Source organism: Anas platyrhynchos, chromosome 6 (genome assembly GCF_047663525.1).
Source record: "Anas platyrhynchos isolate ZD024472 breed Pekin duck chromosome 6, IASCAAS_PekinDuck_T2T, whole genome shotgun sequence".
NCBI lineage: Eukaryota > Metazoa > Chordata > Aves > Anseriformes > Anatidae > Anas > Anas platyrhynchos.
The window spans coordinates 35,912,386-35,936,036 of record NC_092592.1 but is presented as its reverse complement, the minus strand read 5'-3'; the positions used below and the strand labels follow the sequence as shown (position 1 = coordinate 35,936,036).

At 37.3% G+C, this 23,651-nt stretch overlaps 1 long non-coding RNA gene across 7 annotated transcripts in view; it reads right to left on the bottom strand.

Annotated features, from left to right (window-relative positions):
* Positions 1-23,651, bottom strand: part of LOC106017591 (uncharacterized) — a 125,038-nt gene that overhangs the window by 40,607 nt on the left and 60,780 nt on the right. For 4 of the 7 annotated variants that reach the window (XR_011810158.1, XR_011810163.1, XR_011810159.1 and 1 more), the window contains one exon: positions 2,825-2,904. The exons of the other annotated variants lie outside the window; for them this stretch is intronic. This is a non-coding gene — a long non-coding RNA (uncharacterized lncRNA). The remainder of the gene's footprint in view (positions 1-2,824; positions 2,905-23,651) is intronic. 7 annotated transcript variants of the gene reach the window in all.

Genomic DNA, 23,651 nt, shown 5'->3' with positions numbered 1-23,651 from the left:
TACCTGACTCTTACAAATATATATATATATCAGTCATTTGAAATGAATATCCTTAACTTCTGCAATGGAAAGAAAGTGGCTGCAATACATTCTGTGTGGTTTTTTGTTTGTTTGTTTGTTTTTTTCAGCAGATACACAGGGTATGTTTTTTGATCACAAATATAAGAGGAAAAAGGTCATCCCTGCATCCTTCTCACACGCTTTTTCATCACTTCATATTTTAGATTGAATTTATTTTTTTCAAGAAAAAATCTTATACACAAAAGTGCAAATATTTGTCTTAATCTAGAGGGGAAAAAAACTTACAATGAAATTCATTTTGATTTACAGATTATCTCTGCTTGATCATATCACGTTTGGAAATTTTTAGATGCTAACTGCAAAAGCACTTCCCAGTTGCAGGGAAGAAGTTTATAAGCACAACACTGTCTAAGGACTAAATAAGGGATAGCAAAGACTGAATCTGGGCTGAATGGAGTATGGTGGGCTAGCTTCCATTTTCACAGAATGGCCAAGGTTGGCAGGGACCTCTGACAATCATCAGGTCCAACCCCCCTGCTGAGCAGGATCACCTAAAAGACATTGCACAGGATGGCGTCCAGGCGGGTTTTTAATATCTCCAGTGAAGGAGACTCCACAACCTTCCTGGGCATCAATTTTCTTAAACCACCAGATGATCAACAGACTCTCACCCTGTCCTCAACACTCCCATCAGGGCAGGCCTCGTCCCCATGCTGCAGTGGCAGACACGGGCTGAACCTGTAACCACGCAAGCAATGTCAAAACTGCTGTGCCCTAGGGAGCCTGGTCCTTGCCCATCAGCCTAGCTGCTAAAAAGCAGTTCCTGCTTTCCTCAGTGAAATCTTTTTCCTCTGGCATTGTTAGATCTGCATTCCGTCCTTGCAGCAAAATTTTAAAGCCTTGAAACTTAGCCTCTTTGTACTTAGCTCTGGCTGTACAAGTTGTTCCAATTTCTAAAAGCCTACAATATCACGCACCATCTCTGACCACTGATACGCTTAAATGCCATCCCTCCTTCATATATTCATAGTTCAAGCATCTGTTTTCCTCTGTGATGCTCACCTTGAGTGGAAGAGGTTGCAGCCCAGCCATGTGTCCATACAGAAATAAGGGTGTTTAAGACCACCTTTATTTTTCTCTTGTGTCAATGAACTGGAAGATGAAGGGAGAGGCTTTCAGTGAGGTTATTAAACCTTCAACATGCATTCAGCCCACATTCGCATAGACAAGTTTGCTCCAGGCTTGTAAATAGGGCAGCAAGGTCACAGCAAGGGAAGCAAATCTACACTCAGTAAAATGTGAGCTGGTTACTCATGTCACAGCACAAAAAGGGCAGCAGAGACCAGGTTGGTAGTTCTGGGGTCATGCTCTGATCCCTGCCAGCTCTTAGGGCAATGCAGCTCTACGGACACACTCCTTATCCACAACATGGTTGTGCCAGAAGTGAGCGTTTATAACTTGCTTTGATCTTTCCAGCTCATTGGTATTCAGGAGTGTCAAGGATTACAGGAATAAGATGTTTCTGTTTCAGCTGATCCATGCAAGTCTGAGACAAAATGCTCAGCCAGAGCTTCCCTCCCTCCATGCAGCTCAGCAGAGAGGTGACAGGTGAACAGAAGCCAAGAATAGAGCAGTTATGTCCATCAGGCTCTGATACAGGAACACATGGATTAAGAAGTATGGATTTCCCCAAGAAGCAAGCATAAAGCAGTCCAAAATCAAGAACATGGGGGTCCTGAGACAGTCCTACATATTTATTTATTTTTTTTTAACCAAACTACACGTTGGTTTAGAGTTAACACATTCTTTAGTTTCCTTCAGAACTGTCAGTTGAAAATGTAACTTTATTTGTATACTTTATTTTAAAAGAATAGGAAAATCCCAGAAAATGACACAAACTGCATCCATATATCCATGGAGATAGCTGATTCCTATCTCTATACTGGGAGCTTTTCTTCCCAAAATTAGGAGCATGACAAGAAACAGAGAATTGACAGAAAGATTTGAATTTTCCTTCCAAAGCAGCCAGACAAAAGACCTGGAAGCAGTAATTACAAACCTAGCCAGTGAATGGGGAGCAGGGATGGACTGGGTGATTTGTCTTACTTCAAGTAGCAGAGAAGTAGAGAAATTGAATCTCCACTGAGAGAAAGGTAAGAAATTGGCTGCACTGAAGCATTAGCAGCACAGACAAAAAGAACAAGCTGAAGCAGATTTTATTGCTTCACCATATGGAGTTGCCTTGTGCAAAGTGAAGCCTTCCCCAGAAGCAGCCCAAAGGAGCACTCATGGTTGCCCTGGCTCCAGAGACAGCACCAAGCTGCTTTCACTTTTCTGTTTTTGCTTCTCACTTCCATCCCCCTGCTGACACAAGAGTAAAGTTACAGACCTGCACTCTCTAGAGCTTCAAACAGATGAAAGGAATAATAAATAACAGTTCTACTTCTACAGCTCATCTACCAGAAAGGTTATCAGGAAGCATCCTTGGGTTCAAATCCTGTCCTGTCCTGCTGCTTCAGGCTAGGTAGCTTCTTGGGCCACTGACGTGGGAGTGATTACTGCTGGTCATTATTTAGCCAGAATTATGCCCAGAAAAGTCTTTGGTGAGGTACTGTTGGAGCCTGATATCTCTGAATCTGCAAGTCTGATGTTTCTTGTCAGGAACTTGTGGAAAAAGGGTATGGCTCTGTTTGCTCATAGGCTGCTGGTCCCAGGAGCAGGAGAGGACTGCAACGCATGAGGTGCAAACTCAGGAATCAGATCAACAAAGCTCTGATCTCTGACATTCAATGTCGTTTCATACCATTTGTAGTAGCAGCTGCCATGATCAGTGTCCCCGTGGAAGTGCATGGTTCCTGTCTTCACAGCATTCATGCTTTTGACCTGCAGCAGTCACAGAAGGGCATACTCGCTAATACTGGATAACACACTCATACCTCAAAGCCAAAGCATATTTTTCAAAGCAATTTGCTAAAGACACCATCCTGCCTTGGAGTCTCTGTTTGCTTCCTCTGACACTAACATACTCATGGATTCCATATATTTGTTTATACATCACAGCTAAGGCACAGCAGACATTTCTTACCTTTACTTTTGACTTATTTCTGTTATTGCAGGATATAATGAAAGGCCCTGTATTTATTTCCCAATTTATAGGTTAATTTCAAATAAAAAAAAAAAAATGAAAACCTCCACTAAATCCAGTAAAACTATACCTATTTAGAGGCATGTGTTGTGTTTTTCAATGACTCCATAGGAGACCAGGGTTTCCTTACATTTACTGGCCCAGGTGGTAATAGTTGTCTGCTTTCAGACAAGCATGCATTTTTAGCAACTTCTATCTTTATTAAAACCTGATTTCATCCAACAAGAGAACAAAAACTTGATCTTTTATTATTCTGTAACAAAAAATAAAAATAAAAATAAAAATAAAAATAAAAAAATCACAGTCCCTTATTTTACCTTAGCATAATTTAAGAGAAAAAGAAGATACTACAGGCAGCACCAATAAGAGCTAACAATAATATTAGTACAAGTCCTCTAGTAATCAGCAAAGTCCATTTCTTCTACAGAAAACACTGCAAGGAAATGGGGGGGGACAATGATGAAATCCTATATTTGGCTCAAATTCATCAAGATGCTTAGTGAGACTTTTTGATGTACTTTGACTGCTTCTTGCTTACCTAGAGCTGCCCCAAATTAGGCACCTGGGATCAGTTTCCAAGTGCTATCTGCACTCAGATTTTATACAGATTTATGTGCTTACTCAACACACTGAACTAATTTGAACTTAAATTGGCTACTTCTTTCTTCAGAAATAAATCTCACTACATCTCTAGTTTCAAGGCATTTTAGAGGTTATTAAAATATTTTATTATTTTAGTTGGTTAAAAAACACCCATCCCAAATAAATGGTGTTACTCTGATGTGTAATGAACACAGCAGCGTTCAATGCAATGAACCACCTAGGTCTATAAGCTGATTGTTGCTCTCATCAATTATCTTCTAAATTCAAATTCATAAATCAAAGCCTAATAGGTCTCCCAATACCACGTATTTAACAAAGATTATACCACACATTAATTATATTTAAATACAAGGGCAAGCTCTGTTGCAACTACTTTTCCATTTATCATAATTTCTGCCAGAGGCTAGAAAATTAATTATAAACCAGCCTCAAAAACTTCCCTAAAACACATTAGGGCATTATCAAGATTCAGGTATAGATTCAGCAAGACAAAGCAGCCTGACCAAGTAGCTCCTAAACCCTGCAATTTGCTTTCCTTGCTTGGGAAAGGCACAAGTTTTCCAGGGTTGGTAATGACCCATCATGAGCATGCATTTCCACCTGTGCTGGTGGTACTTTGCTGGTGCTGCCACAAAGAGGTTTTTGGAATCAAACCCTGGCTCAAGGTTTGACCTTTACTTGGTCACCAGATTGCCCCAGAGGTCAATCAGAACCAGGTATCCAACACACTTAGGGCCCAGTCCTTATGTTCTACAGCAAATTACATGATATTCTGCTAAAAAACAAATGATGCAAAGGAACATCAGGGAAAGAGATTCTCAGGCACCAGCTTTCATTGCATGACAAGGGTCTCTGCCACAAAGTTCATTAGTGGTACGACCAAAGGACAGGAGACAGCCCCAACTGACCCTTCATATCAAATGCTGAAAATTTTTCATAAGGAAACTTTTGTAAACATTTCAGAAACCAATGGCTCTCATTACTCCAAGTCCATATGTTGCTTTCTTAAACTGAGAGTACTGCAGGCAGAAAGTGTCTATGCTTTTTACCCCCAAGGAATTGAGCATGGCAATTTTCATTTTTCATCTGTAACTTTCAAAGCTGACATTTGCAAGGATGTCTGCAAGATAGCTACTTCTACTTGAAAGCCATGTGAAACAAACTGTCAAACTTTTTGACTATAAACTCATTCAAACAGAAAAAAAAAAAAAGAATATATATAAAAATATACATATATATATAAATATAAGAAAATTCACTTCAACTCCCCAAAAATTCTTCTCATGCAGTAAACGTGCAGAGAATGGCGATACTTTCTGCTTCAGAGGGCTCAGCCCTAAATTCCTGATGAAACAGAAGAAGAGCTTGAGCCGTTCCTCATCCCTTTTAGAAAGTTTCCCTCACCTCTGCTGATTTAGAAAGGTGAGTCACCAGCTACCTCCCTAGCAAAAGCTGAATTTCCTTGGTGATTTCTCTCGCCTGCAGAAGCTGTGCCTGTCCACATGCAGCTTATATAAGGCTGAGTGGCTACTGCCGAATTAGCTGTTATCTAACCCTCTTCCCTAATGCAGATAAATGATTAAGCGCCACCATAATGAACTACCTATGTGGTCCACTGACATTTTCAGCACCATTTCCCCGTCTGATGCACACCACGCCTCAGCAATCAAGAGGAGGAAGCATTTTTATTCTGAGCATGGACAGGCTGAGCAGCAATACCTGCTGCTAAAACTTACTCATCTGAGGTCTGATGAATATGCCAATATGTTTGTCAGCTTTTAGCGCCTTTTTTTTTTTTTTTTTCTTCGAGCTTTCAGAGATAATTTAGCCAAGTTTTAGAGCATTTGCTAAACTAAGCACTTACTCCCATTTTAGGCCACCCCTCCACAAATCTTAAGAAGCTTAAGTTGTATTGCTGCCATTGCATCAGAAATCTACTTGGTCCTTAACTTTCAGTTTCAGAGAGCGTTAATAGTGATGTTAAAAGAAATCTCTGTTGACATACATGTTTTTACTTAGCCTGGCACAAAGCACAGCTCTGCAGACCTGACGTGCTGCCTTGGTTATTGATTTCTATCTGCAGCATTCCCTGGATTTCTCACTGGAGCCCAAGCTTTCCAAAGGACACACAACTGGACAGTGCAGAAAACACTGGTCCAGAGTGACTCCAAGCCTGCTAAAAACCTGAGCAGATGCAAAACCAAAATCCTGTCTTTGTCTAAAAATGTATAAAATGGATAATTTCACACATCTACTCATTTTTGATAAGCATTTCCTTATATACTTAAACTTGCTCATAGCTTTGAAAATGAAGCGTGTGCATGAAGGGATGAAGCAAACATATCAGCCTAATTCTGCTTTCTTCTTTTAGACTGGGAGCAACACCAGTGAGTTCAGTGGAGTTGTTTTTAAGGAAGAAAGAAGTAGGCCAAGTGCAGATATGTTTTATTAAAGCCTCTCATGCAGGGAACAGTAATAACAGCAATATAAAACAATGTGAGGTTCATTTGAGTAAGAAATTTGGATTAAATATATGGATGATTTTCAACCAAGGTTAATAGCCCACAGGTGAAAAACAGCCATAATTTTCAGGCTGAAAAGATAAGCATACTTCAAGAGCTTTTTAGGGAACAAAACTATATAATACCTTCATAAATATCTAAGAGAATGCACATTATTACTGTACTCATCATATTCATCAGGTCTGATAGGAACACCAAATTACACGAGGCTACAAGTAACAGACATAGGCTATTGGGCAAGACGTCTTGTTTCAGAAACTGGACCATTGAGGTGAAACTGCTCTTCAGAGGAGAAGGAAATTAAATAAACTGACTTGCTTGGAGGATGATGTGTATACACCTGGATCATTAAAGTGGCACTCATGGGACTCTGTGCATGACAGGACAGATCTGCAGTGCATTGGTAAGCTTGCTTGTAGGAACAGCTACAAGAACACAGGAGGAAAAAAAAAAAAAAAAAAAAAAAAACACAACTTACTGGTGCTTGAAAAGACTCTCTGCCTTTAAAATGCAATCTCTACTTTGTCACCCCTGCTTCTTCTCCCAAAGTGTGAGATTATTGTATGAATCCAAGAGACAAGGCTTTAAAGATGAGAAATTAGTGAGCATATTGGCCATGCAGAAAAGTAACAAAAACAGGAAAGAATGCATAGGCAAATTGCTGTGGTGTTATTTTGAATGCTGCTGTCACAAGATTATTGATTTTCTGCCTTCAAAAAGTGTGTGTAATGATTCCATTTTCATGTTATTCTTGGTTCATTAAAATGAATACTTTCACATTATGAAGGTTGGATCATCACCTTCAGTGTATAATTTGAAAATAAAAATATCTCAGCCTTTACAGCTAATGCCTGCCCCTATTTTATACTAATGGTGCATAATGAATATGGCATATACCCAAATTTATTCTAAGTTATGTTATTACCATGAAGAACTTCAAGAAGTCACTTATATTAAAGTCAGTTTAAATTTCTTTGGTTTTCAATGCCAAGCCCTCAAAAAAAAAAAATAAAAAAAAAAAACAATATATAATTTATCTGAAAAAAAAAAAAAAAAGATTAATTCTTTATCATGGAAATAATATGAAAACATATTATGAAGGAAATACTATGTGGTTAGGTACCACAAACCTAGATTAGGCACATATGTTGTTTATGGTAGCAGTACATAAGTGTGCAACACAGGAATAAAAAAATTTATAAATAATAAAAAATGTCTTTAAGTACAGTAGGAGCTGCATGTGATGAGCCATATAGATTAAAGGGTTGGCAAAATGCATTTTAAAAATGGCTGTTTTCACAAAAAATGAATGCATATGCACTGGCCATGAATGTAAACTGAGCAATTTGTTCTGAATATGATAAAGCTTTTAATCACGAGACTAGGATGTAATTCCAGAAGTCTCTTCTACAGAAGCAGTTAGCATGCACACACACAAAAAAAATTAAGCTGGACCCTGATGCATTCCTGAAGAGACACTAGACTTTGACCCTGCAGTAGCATTGAGTCAATACGATAAGAGTGGAGATCCCTTCCGGCTGAGAAGCTGCAATCCGAAATTTCTCCTCTTTGCTCTTGTTTATACTCTTTATTAGTTGACTTTGCTCATGTACTCTGGAAAGGCATGAAAATCAGTCAACGTTTTAATCTTATTATGAAAAAAAAAAAAAAAGAAAAAAAAAAAGGAAACAAGGTTCAAACACTGAAAATCCTCACTGCCTAAGTATCTTCTGACCTTGAAAACTCTAGTTGTTACTATCCATTAAATGTATAAATTCATCAACAGCTTTTCAGCAGTAAATGAATGCGAGATGAGGAAAACATGAATGTCATTAACCACAGAAAACATCCACTGAGGCAAACTATTCATAACAAAAAATGCAAACCAAGTCCTACATGCTGGCACTTGGCACAGACTGATGAAGGAGAGCTGCTCTCTCAACTGAACTTAGAGCCCTAATCGTTGTTTTTTTCCCCCCCTCACACAGTCAGGCCCTGAGTGCCACCATGCAGAAACCACAAAATGAAAACCAACACTTTCAAGACCACCAAAATGCTATTTAGTCAGCCCAGCTTTCTTGCTCTTGGCTCCATTCCACTGATGCTTTCCCTAAGCCTTTTCATGCATATTCTCCATTTCCAGGTTAGTGTTGATTTCCAGGTGGGAGCTACTTTATCTACCTATACTCCATAGCGTGACCATGCCTTGTCCCTGGAAGATTTTAGCATTTTATGATCCATTCACAATTCACTCTTTGCACTGTGTGCTTTTCCCCAATATTTCAATTTACAGGTAATATTCAGTGCCACAGACGTCCTATAAATATGATAGAGTACATAGATAGCTGTCATTGCATCTTCCAAGCACAGCATCAGAACAAGTGCTAAAGACAGGCTGATAGCTAACAGGCTCTCTGGGCGCGTTACACCTAGCGTGAAGTGTGACAAACACTACAAAATGGGAAGCGAACAGGACGTGCTTGCCAGCCTCTGATACTGTCAGTGTGATCCCAGATCATATTCACACAAGTCCATGTTCCACAATAAATTGCATTTCTTTTACTTTCAGGCTAACCACCACAGGGAATGGTTTAAATACAAAATATTCTCAGCCTTTCCAACAAATAGTGCTTTAACAAAAGAAATGCAGTGACCATTCTTGTTAATTATCCCTCATATAATTTTCTGTGAGTTCAAGGACCCAAAGGTGATTTACCGTTGAGATTGTTTTCTGCCAACACAGCTTTTGCTTCATTTTCTTTCAACACACATTTATATAGGCTAAATATTTGGAAGCTAGAGGTTACAAAATCCAGACAGGTCAGCTAATTTGAAACGAAGATGGGAGAAGAGAAGCAAAGGATATAATACATTCACCTCTTCTAACCCAGGCAAAATCTTGGCAAACCACCACCAGAATGAGCAATTGCATAGTGTGGGTTCAACTGTGTGACTGAGGCAACTTCAATCCCTCCACCAACTAACACTTCCCTCAAAGCTCACTGTTCTTTACAGCCACATCTCTGATGCCTTCCAAGACATATTCAGAGGACTCTGGAAAACACAGTTTCTAAAGATCCCTTTTTAGGTATTATGTAGCAAAACAGGATTAAAACTCCAGTTCAAAAGACTGCTTCTGCTCCGGTTTTCCCTGATCAGCATCCAGAGGTCTTTCAGTGAGTGAAAACTGGCTGAGTAATCGTGATAGTAAGGCCATCAGAGATGGACAGAAGCATACTTTGTTGTAGGCGTGCTCCAGGTCAGCAGGCTGAGTACTTTGCACTGGTGACATGGAGAGAAGTATTTGTATTTTCATTGGGTAGAAACCAGACATTTGCTGTCACTTTGCACAGTCCTGTTAGCCCTACCCCTTCCTCCTCACTGTAAAATTGCCCATGAGTAATCTTCTTGCTTATAAGACAACAGTTTAATTAATTCATGTACTGCTTGAGGGGTGGAGGCAGGTCTTATATGTGATGAAAACAAAGCTTATTTTCAACTTCTTCCTGCTCATTTATTCATGAGTATAATAGCAAAAGAGCAGCATATTGTAGTTAGCAGCAAAGCATAATTCCTTCAGACAAGACTGATTAGAAGACAGGCTAACTGCAAGGCTTTGTAGCCTGCCTCCACCACAACGTATCTAGGGGAAAGTAAATTAAAGCTTGACTGCTCTGCTTCCTGAGGCATTCCCTGCAGCTAAGAACAAAAAGGCAAATCTTCTATTACTTGACACTAGATAGAAGTTTTCTTTTTTTAAATATACGTATATACACATATATATATATAATCTCATCCTTTTCCTTTTCCCTTTTAAGCAGTCCTTACTACCTTGTATATTAGATACCATGGACCACAATTCATACTTCCATCCTCCATCCTCCCTCCCTGGCACACTGCAGTGGCACTCCAGTGAGAATGCTGTATTGCCAACAAGGGAAGACAGAGAACAGAGATAAGAAAAACTCTGCTTTAAGATAAGGAAAAAAAAAAGTTTTAGGCAGCAACACTGAGTCATTGTGTAGTACATGCCTGAAGGGGTGCCTGGAGTGAGACTTCAGCAAGCCAAGACTTGCAGGTTGTGTGCTCCAGCAATTATGAGCAGATTGAGTCACATCCTTCTTTGCCATGAAATGTTACCAAATCCCAATAGGAAAATTTACTCCTTCCAGTTTTTTGTTTGTTTGTTTTGTATTGGTCAGAGTCAAAACATTTCAGATTTTATTATTTCTGAAATTAAAATCATATTTCTAAGTTAAGACTTTTTAAAAATTCCTTTCATCCTGTTTGATGTCAGAATCACTTTTTGCAAACCTACACGAGCAGTGTTCCCAACTTCATATTACCAGCTCAGATACAGATACTTCACTATCTATTTTTCATTTAATTCTTGAGAGTGAAAACACTTTCTTCTATTACTGTGACTGCTTTATAATTGCTGTCAGTTGACTAAGTAACCTACAAGATTAAACCATGGGAGCAAGTGCCAATCCTCTATTCACTGAAGGAGGTAGAAACAGGCATCAGTCTGTGAGGTGGGTTGAACTGGGTAGATGAAAAGGAGCACACTGGCTGCTCCAACACATCCTCCATCATACAATGGTGCCAGTGGGGCAGGGTCTGCAGCAGATCACAGTGAGAAGGCCCTGGATTTTGGCACAGTTGGACATGTAAATGGGATCACAGCCCCAAATGCAAAGAGAGCTCAGTGGGAATTGGATGCAGGAAAAGTGACCAGCTTCATGTTTTTCAAGGGGGGATGTAATAGAATAAGTTCCTTTGAAAAAGACATAACTTCCAGCTGAGGACATTTTAGGGAAAACATGCTTTGAAAAATGTGAGGGCTTTGAGAAAATGTGTGGACAGAAATGGGAAGGGTAACTGAGAGAAGCTGTTCAGCCATGCAGATCTCTCAGTGCATTTTTTCAAGTTAAAATACAGTGGTATCTCCAAAGTGGAAGAAAGAAAAAGAATTGGTTGTTTCTTAAATATTCTGAGCAGTATGTATAGAACAATATACAGAACTGTGCTGAAACTATGGAACAGCTTAGGTTACTGCTGTATTGCTGCTCAGCATTGTGCTAAATTGTAAGCTTCAGAGCAATTTAACCAGCAAATACCTGAGTGCAAGTTGTTTCTTATTCACAGGACTTTTTCCACCCTTCATTTCTCCCATCCTGTTTTTTTTTCTCATCTCCTCTACACCTTTACTGGTCTGGAGGTTGGGTCTGGAGGTTGCAGAGGGAGCCAGGATGAGAGCAGTTGCAGGATGCTCTGGGGCCCTGCTGGGCTGCTCATTTTAGACTAGAAATTTGGAATACTGCATAGGTCCCTTTCTACACAGCGATCTCCATCATCATAACGACTAAAATGATACAGTGATTTCTCTCAGGCAATGGATTTATTGCTATTATATTCTCTGAATATTTATTTCAGAAAAATCATGTGTTCCAGTCATACCCACGACTCAACATGTTTACTCCACAGTAAAACACCTATTTGCACATTCTGTAGGCGAGGTCCAGAACAAACATATTTAGAGAGATGAAAGAGCATCGATAGAACAATAAACTTGCAGCCACCTACAGAAAACATTATGTGCATCTAGTAATGAGACTGGAAGCACATAGGCACAAAATATCTCAAGGCTAAGGAAACAAACTTTCAGAGCACTGGCTAGCCAGATAGTCAACTTGGAAAAAACATTGAGAAATACATGATCAACTCAAGAGATAACACACTCAATAAGCCCAGAGCTAAAGTGTTATGAAAATTCATAGGATGAATTTTACCTGGCCACACTATAAGATGCTGTATTTGCAGAGTAGCTGTATCACACAGGGAAGAAATTTGCAGTAATAGAACCCTCACAGCTGCTTTAAAGGACCTTCAAAGTTAATTTAAAACATGTAGCAAACCTGGCACATTTAAACACAGCATGGTTTCTTAAGTTCAGTTTGCTTTGTAAGATATCAGATATATATTATACATTCAGTGCAGCATAATACTGCGAAGGACATTTGAGGTAAACGAAAGATTAGCAATAAACTTTTTAACTAGGAAAAATAGATGCTACCAGAAACGTCCATAAAAACAAATAAGCAGCAGGTTTGAAAGTACAGAGCATGTGTACTAATGTGCATGCAGAAGGTCCAACTATGAGGAAAACACCAAAGCGTGAGGAGTGAGACAAACAAGTGAGCAAGTACAGATGAAATTCCAGAAAGTTTTGAGGAATATGTTGAAGATTTGCCTTTTTTCCTTTTTTTTTTTTTTTTTTCTTCTTTTTTCCAATGTAGAATATGGAAAAAAATAGAGCTTGAGCTGAAGAAAGTTTGAACTTATTTTGGAAATGTCATTTTCTTCACTGTGCCACTTTGAGCTTTTTGCATAACTGGCATTTTGCACAGAAAACACGAGATATTGATATTTATTACCAGTTAATAGGAAAAATCCTACTATCCTTCATTTCCTCGCCATAAGAAATAGCCTGTAAACAGCTTTTGCTATAACCAAGAAAGATGATTCAACAAATCCATGATTTAGGACTTTTCTTTCTGTAGATAATAAGTCAGTTCTAATAACAGACTATCAACCCATCATCAAGAACATATACTTGGATCAGAAAATGCTATTATTTTTAACATTTTTATTAGCATCATTTTATAAAAAATATATATATTGATATTTTCCAATAAATACATCTTATAGCAATCCCTAGTGAAAGCACAAGCTTAAATATCTACAGATCACAAAAATAAGGGCACTTGAAACAATCATCTACCTTCTTTCACAGACCAGAGCTGCCTTTCATCATTTTAATTCCTCAGAATTTCAAAGAACCTCAATGAGAAAATGTCCTTCAAAAGCAGCTTTTGAACTCCCTCCTGATGCAGAAATCTGCTCCAGAAGGAGCCCTGATTGATGTCAAACACCACCTGGGTGCATAAAATTGTCAGACCCAGGAGGCAAAGTAGGGTTCAAGTCAGCCAATTCATTTCTACTCTTTAACAGGAGAAATCAATGGTAGAACTGTGGCATAACAATCATAGCTACATTTTTTTCTCCAGCTATCCCAGACAGACAGTGAATTTGGCCAGTGTGTTTTCTTTGCCTCCAAACTCCATAACAACTCTCAATGATAAATTACAGCTAGCTCAACAGGAAGACTTCAAAGTTTTAACCTCATAACATCACACATACCCATGGTTCCCCCACACACAAGCAAAGCTCCAACCATCTAACACAGGGTCAGCATCACTTATGATCAGCTTCATTATATCTCATTTAATCTTGTGCAGGACATCCCAGTCACCTTCTTTTCTCATTGGCTGTGATGTGGAATCAAAGGTTGAGGGTTCATAAAATTTGGGGAAAATTTAGCTACACTGAAACCATTAGGAATATCACATTGATTTCACTGGGTTCACAGCACTCTGCTCTCACGCTCTCCACAAGAATCACCAGAAATATCTGTCCCTTCTGTCGGAGCAGCTGGTATGAGCACAGTCTCAGAGGAGTCTGTCCTTCTACTTGTTCTGTCTTTCACTTATCTAATACCATGCAGATATTTGCATAGCTGCGAACTCTGATATCTGTTTAGTTTGGAGCTGCAAACCACTATAACATCAATCAGCAGACACATTCCTACTGATCTGTCCTAGAAGCCAAGTATCTGCTTTCCAGCATCCAGAACCATCAGAGAAAGAGCAACAAAGATAAGGCATGGAAATGATAGATAAAGTTTCCCAGAGCACTGCTGGAGCACCACCAAGCTATTCTGAGTAGCACCTACGTGACTAAACAGGCAGAACAAACAGGAAAAGGGTTTCTGAGATACAAAAGCCTTTTCCCCCATAGAAATAAGGATAAATCTGATTAAAAAGTGACATAGGTGCCACTTGCTGACTTGTCCAAAGCAAGTCTGCTCTTGTCCTTGTTTTGATCTCTTCCTCCTAAGAAAGAATGAGCACCATTAAACTGCATTATAAAATAACTGAACTCACACAAGTGGCAGAAAAGCATAAATTCCCTGTAACAATAAGAAATCTGATTATTCAGGGAGCAGTGTGCTACAGAACTCATTCTTTCTGGTACTTTCATTGGTTTGATGATCCTTAAAAAGAAACAAAACTAAACCATTTTTTCTGAGGAAATCAGTCAATCAAGTAGCCACATTCAGTACAGGCATATGTTATATCAGAAACACATCTTTTTTGTATTTGGAAATGTAACAAGGCATAACTGAATTCTGCTGAAAACATTTTTTTCCAATTTTAAATAGCAACAGGACTCAAATACAAAAAAAAAAAATCACTTATATACCCTAACTTTTGTTTAAATGGTGCTGCTATCTCACTTGGTAACTACTGTCCAACACTTCACAATTATTTTTAATTTAGAAAAAAATCCAAATCCCCTTTTAATCTTCCCATTGACCTCAGTATGACTGTTACTTTATCCTTTTTTGTAGTTAAAATCTTTTTAACAGATTGGACTAACATTATAGCTTCTTGTGTACAGAACAAAGTATAAAGTCAGGACCTGGTAACCAATATTCTGAAAAATAAAAATCTTTATTTTTAAAATGAGGAAAAATGCATATAAGCTGGAGTTTCCAAGGAACAAAATTGTCCATACTATCACAGCACTAACTGAAGCACTTGGAAACAAGGGAACAAACAATGAGAGGTGCCTGTGGCTCTTAAACTAAACATACAAAAAGATAGACTGTGAAAGACAAAGTCCCCAAGGATACATTTTTACTCTTCTTTCCCCTGCAAAGTAAGAATGTGCTTAGAGACAATCATGGTAAGTAAACAGATTCATGGTAAGTAAACAGATAAATAAATTAGCGTGAAGGATTGAGCAGTCTTCTCGCAAACAGATAATTTAGAAAAGATTTTCTCCTGTCTGAAGAGATGAAAATAACACATGTAATAGTCATATCAAAAAGGCTCCTGACCCTCACTTAGATATCTATAGGGAATTGAAGTACACAACATGTTAAAAACTCCTTTCATTTTTAACACCATCTGTTAATAATTCAGATTTATATTTTACACAACAAAGCTGGAAGAAAGGCCAGATCACCGGGAGATAACCATCAATCTAAAACGTTAATCCAATATACTATTTTTTATAAAACTTGTTTTTTCTTTATCAGCTTTTAAATTTTTGCCTTTTTTTTTTTTCCATTGAACCAAGAATTTCACACTAGGAGAAATTTTATCTCAAGTACTTTGCTGAGTTCTAAGCAATCTGTGCAAGTTGGTTTTGTTTGGAAAATATTTTGTTAGAGCAAATGGTATTTATCTAATCCCTTTCTCTTTACTTAAAATCTATGAATACATATATTTATTTTGCTGAGCACAGAAGGCTCAAGCTAATTTTCTTGTTTGTAATTCCAACTACTTCTTCCAATTCCTGCTTCTTTTCCAACAGTTCTCCAAAAGAAATTTTCATCTGTTGACTTTCTCCTAAGGCCATGATAAAAATGATTTTATAATATTTCTTTGGTTACTTTCCAATTGAATTTTTGCTTCAATGATCTCTTACCACTGGAACCTGGTACAGGTGGAAGGAGGGAAGAAGAGATTGCAAATTATTAAGTTCCAGCCCCAGAATGTACATGATGACAAGGCCTTTTTCATCTATCACTAAGCAATGACTTGTTTAATAGTTTGGAAGTTTAGTGTGACATATCTATCATGTTCATCATCTTTAATGAGCTTTATGGTTGTCTATAAATCAAAAATATACATGCTTGAGGCCATCTAAATACCTATTTAACAACAACAAAAAGCGGAGGGGTAGTTATAGCCCTTGGACATCTCTGGAAAACACAATAAGACTGATGTGCCTGATGTCCAGATAACACCAGATTAGGACAAAAAGCAATAAGAAGTTAGCAGCATATAATAAAAAAAGTTAGCAGGAATAAGTTTCTGCAATATTCAGTGAGAAGCATTGGAAATTCATCAAAGTGATTATTATTTATATTGCAGTATCAAAAGTAGTAGCACTATCATTAAGGTCCTTCTAGGGAATTCAAATTTAATAAGAGCTTTAACCTTTGTTTCATTAAAAAAACAAATACCACTGAAATGGCAAAGACTCAAAACATAGAATATGAACTTTGTAATGTATTTGAAATTATTTTTTCATGGTGATTTGATGACAAATTTATCAACACATTATCATATAATATTTTGAATCTTTTTAAAATCTTTTTTGGCATTTTTCATCTTGTTCATCCAAGATGATTTTGTACAAGTCTGCAGGAAATCAAAAACATTTTGAGGCATCAACAGTCCAAAGTATTGCTCTCTGGAGTTTTTATTCCTGGAAGTGGTTATCCATCAGTATATCCATCAGTGTTTCCTATGCATTTTTAGTATGATTGGGAGTGTCTCATACCAAAGAAAACACAACATCATTTTAATTTTAGAGCTTAGTTTTGTTGAGACAAGATAATTTCACAAATTCATGCGATATTGTGACAGACAGGTCTGTCAATGAAATCACTACCTGAGAACACAAGAATCATATTAAATATGTATAGCAAAGAAACATTTCTGAACATAGAGGGAAATTAAAACCTTGATGATCCTATTATAAGGAATGCAGAGCAGAAAGGCTGGCAACACTTCTTTTCTATCCTTGTTTACATACTTATAAACATAAAAAGGCTCAGAAATTTGTTTAGATGAAAACATCATTCCTTAATATTAACTGTAATTAAATAGAGATTTTGATTGCTAATTGCAATTTGAGCTACAATGGACAGAAAATGTGATCTTTAGTTTCTGTGATATAACCAAATCCAATAGCATAGTGACACATTTGGAAGTGATAGGGAAGTGATGGAAATGGTGGAAATTTGGAAGATATGAAGGGGACCAGTATCAGCACAAATGGGACTGAGTGCTTTTTTTTTTTTTTTTCCTTCTCCCCACAACCCTGTTTTTAACGTCCTTCATGATTAACAAAAGGGCTTCTGCATTTGATGTCTTTCTGCAGACAAAAGAGACACAATCCTCTTTGGGAAAAAGAAAGAGAGAGACAGAAAATAGCAGCTTCTTTCTATTAAATATAGTCCTGAAACAGGAGCAGGTGCTAAGGAGGAGAACATGGTGACATTGTGACATTCAATAAAATGACATTGAACTGAGGATGCACAATGAGATACAGCCCACATATATTGGTCATTGCCACTTTCAGAAATGATGGCAGAAAAAGGTTTTTAAGATGTATTTTCATCTCTCACACTCAATAGAGAACAGTGGTCTTGACACCCACATGACTGACACAGTGCTAGGTGATTATGTGAAGAGATGACAGTGAAATAACATTATCTGACATTGAGAAAATAGAATTATTTTTGAAAATGTCATGATTTGAAACAACCATACATTGATTTCTTCACTGACATGAAATCATGCCTCCACATTTTGTAAATCAAATTAAGAGTACTTCCATGGAGTTGGTTTGTAATCACTGGAAGCTACTATAAGCTTAGACTTTGGGGCAATGGAAATCGTTTTTCAACAAAATATTTCTAAGACCTTCACATGTTTCTGAGCATGTTAGAGCTTCTGCAATCCCTCATCTGTCAGCAGCGTAAGTGGAAGGAAGAGCTGCAATATTACAGAAGTCCTTTGCACCATCACAGTGGTTTGTGCATTATACCCTTGGCACCTCAGTTCACTATGTAGGTCAAGTAGGGTTCTTGCCCTTTCTTTGCCCTGTAACTGATTGCTGTTAAGAAGTCATCTAGCACCTTTATATTATCAGGTTATCAAGGCCTGAATGATGCAGCTGAATCAGGTCCCTGGAGCTTGAATACAGAGATGGGACTTACAGCATCTATGATGTTAAAGTAATTTCCCCAGCTTCAGTTAGGTTTTAATTCTAATTTCTTAGTTTCAAAATCTCTTTACAAAATTGAAGTCTTTGTTCTCTGTGGTGGGCATTTTAGAAGTAGACTCAATCATGCTTCAAATATAAAGCTGTAGGTACTATTAGGGACATTTTGGGTGGCACAGTGAGCTGTTCTTTCTGAGACATTTGCCCTGGCTGGCCCTGAGTGATCTGTAAACGTCAGCATTCTATAGTTCTCCCCAAATGCATTTGCAAATGTACTTTTTCTTCATTGGGTTTTTATTTGCTAGTAACTCACACTAACGGAACAGTGAGGTGACTTTTAGATGTATTAAAGATCTTTGGCCCAAACATTAAAATCATTTTCATAAAACACAAACTAGATGTCCCTTCTTTCCCCTTAAAGGATGTCTGAGTATAACAGACGTCATACCCAGTCTAATGAAGTCAGAATAATTTTTATTCACTGACAACCTAGGGACAGTACCTATAATCACTGGCTAATCAAAGAAGACTTGACACCACCTCTTCTGCCAACATCACAAGCTTACAGTTTTAGCACAGTCCATAATTCAAAGCCTTTGCAGACCTACACTACCAGACAAAAGAAAGAAAGAAAACTTCTCTCAAGCATCAGGCAAGTAAGGCATCTTGATATCTCATTTTGTTTGAAAGCAATACAATATAGTTTATAACAGAGGCAAGTGCTTTATGTCAAGGGCAAATAGCCATAAGTAGCACTTGCTGTAGACTGATTTCCTTCCTCGTGACCCATGCTTGTATTTGTAAGGCAGATACTTAAGGGACTGCTTATGTTTGTAAGCTATAAAATGATGTCTGGTTTACAGCTAACATCCATTCTTCTTAAAAATACTCATCATTCTTCAGTAATATTCCTAATCATTAACTTCAGGTAAAGCTTTACAGTAGTTTGCTTACTCTATAGAACAGTGTAGCGAAATTATTACTAAAAGGATGTCTTCCCATTAGTGATATATTTACTATTGCTACTATGTGCAATCAAGCTGTCATTTATGTAAACCTTCCCTTGCAGATCTAGTATTTGGATTTAGCATCTCTCAAGCTGTTACTGCTGTCACTGTGAAAATAAGGAAATAAAAGCACTCTCTCTACTGGATATGGATATGGAGAACGATGTCACAAGTGTGGGAGGCTTGGGGAGATGAATAGTAAAACAGCTTCCAAAAGCCTGCCTGGATTTGGCAAAAGGACAATCCACATTTATACTCTCTGGGGAAAAAGAAGGAAATGCAGGATGTCTCAGAGGGATAGTGTACTCTCAAGTTGTTCTTGTGCTGCCTAAATACTGAAGGCAAAGGCATCCACCCATCCCTTGTCTTCATCCATCTGCTTCTTGCCTCCCTGTTTAGCTAGAGAAGAGTTCAAAGAGGATGCATGCCTTACCACGCTGCCGCTAATGTTACAGGCTTTTGCCTTTACAGACACATGGACCTCTCAGGCTTTACAACCAACTTGTTCCTGTTTCAGGAACACCTCTTATATCTGTGATCTCGTAAACACTTTTTATTTATTTAAAAAGAAGTAAGGATGACTTTTCACCCAGTCTATTTAAAACAAACAAATGCAAGGGTAGATTCAGAAATTACATCTAAAGCAGCAACTCAAATGCGGCTGAAAAAAAGTCCATGTTTTTGTCCCAAACAACCCTCTCAACATTGCTTCCAAATACATTACATTTTACAGCCAACCAATATAACTTTATTTATATCCAATTAAGAATGATATTCAAATTTAAACATCTGCAAGCTGTTAAGCGTTCTCAGCAAAATTCTCAGTATGCTCAACTCCCACCAGCTACAGATGGAGAGGAGTGGGCTGAAGTACATTGCAAGAGTCATTCTTGAGTACATTTAAATTTAATTCCATTTTGATAGGTGTTGTGGTTTTGGTCCACAAGATCACACCTCATATTTAGAAGGCTGACTTGTAAGCAGCTGAAAGTTACACTTCGATCTCTCTTGAAGGTCTGTAGTCTCTCAAGTACCTTAATGACACGGCTAGTTAAGAAGATCCACAGCATAAAACCCATCATAAAAGCCATAAAACAAGGAGACCATAGTATAAACCCTATTATCTTCTCCCTATAGGTTTGAATTGAAAACAAAGTAGGAAACAAAAAGTAAATACTTTCAGATTCTGGAATGCTATCTTGTGAAAATGGAGTGGATTCTATCTGGATAATGATTTCTGGATAATTATGATTTATACAGAACGTAGGTTTATTCAAACTACAAATCACTGCTTGGGATTTTTATCAGCTGAATAATTATATGGATTAATATTTGTTTGAGCTCAAATTGAATATTTAAAATATTTAAGATATTTAAAATCTCTTCTTTAGCATAGCCTTGAAGAACCTAGAGAGCCATATTCCAAAAGGAGTTCTATATTTTTCAGAGTAAGCTGCCAAATTAAAGGAATAACTTCTAATATAAACCTGGTAAACAAATACAAAAATAATACTAACAATATGGGCCAATCTAAGACTACAGCTGTTAGAATATTAACGTCAGCAACTTCATTAGGAATACAGGTGTTTGCACTTAACTCAAGCTGTTTTAGACTGACAATTTTATGAGTAAGCCATAAATCATAACCATCATAAACCATAACCATATATATTCATCCCTGTAGTATTTTAGAATTTACCAAGCATGGTATCATAGCAGAAACTTCTATATTCATTGTACAATATCTAGCACAACTGAGTCCTGATCCCTGAACAGGGATGAAGGCTGCACTCATTAAATAATGATAGAACATGAGAGTCTATCTTATAAGATTTGTAGACAACTCCATGAGTTATCCTCAAGTTAGAAGCTTTCTAGAGATCAGAGCACCAGATATCAAAGCTTCTGATGTACAGAGGTTTGAAACAATAATCTGCCTTCTGAACATCAACAGACACAGGAGTCAAACTGCATATTCCTAGCTCTTAAACCCTTTGGTCCAAATTTCCCTTCAGGAATTTTTAGCAGGATTTTTTTTTTTTCTTTTTGTAATTAGTTCTTATCATTATTTTTTCCCCAGATATTCAAGGTTGAATGTTGGATATTAAAAACAAATCTTTGCATTTGGCAAAATTACCTCACTAAAGTGGGAGCAACATGATTTCAGAAAGGTATTAAAAAAATCATCAACTTTTTCCTTGGTACATTACTAATCCACAATTAACATCTAAATCCACATTAACATTAAATGTAAGACTTACATGTATGCATTATGTGTTTGGATTCTATTAGCACCTCTGAATCCAGAGTATCTTAAATGTTATTTAAATAAATAATGTGTGTGTGTGTGTATATATATATATATATAATTGAGGAAAAAAGTCTACTGAATATGAAACTCAAAATATGGATAAAATGTGCTTTACATTATGATAGGTCTGGCATAGTATAGTCTGGTCAAAATTATCTCAGTTGAACATCTAAAGGCTTGAGAATATGGTTCAGTTCACTCAAAGAGTAGTAGCAATGTAAGTTTGAGAGTGGGCACTGGAGAAACCAAGGGGATCATTTTCTGTCATGGTACTTTAACATCTTTTAGGTCTACTTAATATTCACTCAGCAGAATACCTTAAGGTATTTCATTATCTAAACTACAAATAAGAAATACACTAAGTAACAATAAATAAATAAATAAGACAGAAAGAAAAAAAGAAAAAAATCTCACTGGAGAACTCACTCTGAATGCTGAGTAACTGAGGGACATAACCCAAGTTTGCTCCAGCTGTAGTTGCACCCTGGGGTCTATTCACAGAGCAGTGAGTCCAAAACATGAATTTATTCTGAAAACTCCAGATAGATGCAAACAGGTGGCACTGACCATTTTGAAGAGCCATGGTTCAAGGCAGCACTTGGCAAAGTATCTCAGCATATTTCCACCAATATAATATTATTTGGTTAGAATTACTGTAGAGCCTTCAAACTGCAACTGAGATAATAGCCACGCTATTCTAGTTATAACAACACACACACAGCATGCCTTTGGTCCAAAGGGCTGAAACTCATGTAGAAACAGCACAGAAAGGGGAAAAAATAATATATTCTTACTTTAATGATGCAGAACTGAAACTCAGGGAGATTAAGTTTATTAGATAGGGATAGCCCCAATTCCTTTATGTCTGAAACCTCCAATTTAGCTCATGTTCTTTAAAGAACAAGACCTGTAGGAGCTTCAGAAGGACCATACTGGTTTAGATTCCCTGCTAACAAGAGAATAATAAAGACCAAAAAAAAAGTGAGTATTCTGAAGTATTCATTTGTGGTTTGAAAGATTAATTAGGCTCTAAAAATCACAGAAGATTATAAGAGTATTTTTGGAACTCTAACTTATGGCATCACACAATTACTAAAAATTTCAGTTTTTGAAATAAAATTTCATTACTATGTGTAGGATGGGAAAATGGATAGGAAAATAAACTTACAGTTCTAACACATGGTTCATTAAATCTTAGGCTGAGCTCAAATTATTTTTCAAATAAAATGTCCATTACAGCACTACTTGTTAATTTAGCCACTGAAGTGATGTATTAAGAGCTACAATAACAACTCTGGGCAGAATGACAGTAATTGCCTGTACTGCAATAAAAGCACAGAAATAATCCCAGCATAACACATTAAGGAAATCTTAGAAACAGTGAATCAAAATTACTTTGTAATTTTTTGCAGGCTTTACTTATTTAGTTGTTCTTTCTTTGAACTATTGATGATTTTCCTGCACAGGGAATCACACTGTAAAAAGCATGGTGATGGTTTGTTGACCATTCTCTGGAACTGCATTCATGTTCTCTGTAACACATTAAACTTTTTACCTCCCCATACCTAAGACAAGCTTTTACTGGAAAAATAAGTAAGACTTCTGCTCTTTACCTCCTCATTTGTTTAGGCACAGATGAAAGGGAATGTACCCAGCTTGTTTCTTCAACTACACCAAGGCCAAAAGATCAATACACGGTCCACAAGCCAGGCCATAAAACATCATTGTCTGCACTTCTGTGTGTACCTAAAATGTTGTTGTGCATTCACCTTTGTATCTCAGTAGAGAAAATTCCTTGGCAATATTCTTGGTTCACTTGTCTCAGGTCGTATATGAGACATCCTTTCAATATAGCATCTGAGTCTGAAATTTTGGTGGTTTTTTTGTTTGTTTGTTTGTTTTCCAAGAGTTTGACCAATCAATAATTTGCCTCGCTTAAGTAGTGTCCTTCTGTGCTCTCTGCCTGCTTAGTAGTGGGGGAGGAAAATGGGGTGTTCCTCTTTGTTCTAACATACTGAAATATTTAATTTGCTTAGAAGTCCTTGGGTTTGATTATTGTTCTTTTTTACTGTTTTTTCTTAGGCATCCATCTTCTCTTGAAAGTATGTTCAGTCACAAAAATTCAAAACAGCCATTTTCTGCTCAGTTTAAATAAAATCAGATGGTATTTCATC